Source organism: Arachis duranensis, chromosome 8, assembly GCF_000817695.3.
Source record: "Arachis duranensis cultivar V14167 chromosome 8, aradu.V14167.gnm2.J7QH, whole genome shotgun sequence".
In the NCBI taxonomy this organism is placed as follows: domain Eukaryota; kingdom Viridiplantae; phylum Streptophyta; class Magnoliopsida; order Fabales; family Fabaceae; genus Arachis; species Arachis duranensis.
In genome coordinates, this window is record NC_029779.3 from 42,877,635 (window position 1) to 42,877,891 (window position 257).

Consider the following 257-nt stretch of genomic DNA (forward strand, 5'->3'; position numbering starts at 1 on the left):
GCTACGTACCTTGCCGTTTAAGGCTGTGTTTGGTTTTGATTATTCAAAGAGTGCTTTTATAATTTGATGGTGTTTCATTTAGTTGGAAAAAGAAGATGAAAAATCAATTTAATTAAAAAGCTGCTTCTGTTTAGCTTTTTTTCAAAAATGTTGAAAATATATTTTGAATTTTTGTTTATTTTATAAAAATTTATACAAATAGGTGAAAACTCATTTTTTTCCAGTGGAAAAAAGCTGAACCAAATGCACCCTAATTG

At 27.2% G+C, this 257-nt stretch overlaps 1 protein-coding gene across 2 annotated transcripts in view; it reads left to right on the forward strand.

Annotated features, from left to right (window-relative positions):
• The window catches only part of LOC107462935 (uncharacterized), a 7,868-nt gene that overhangs the window by 243 nt on the left and 7,368 nt on the right, over nt 1–257 (forward strand). The window lies entirely within an intron of this gene.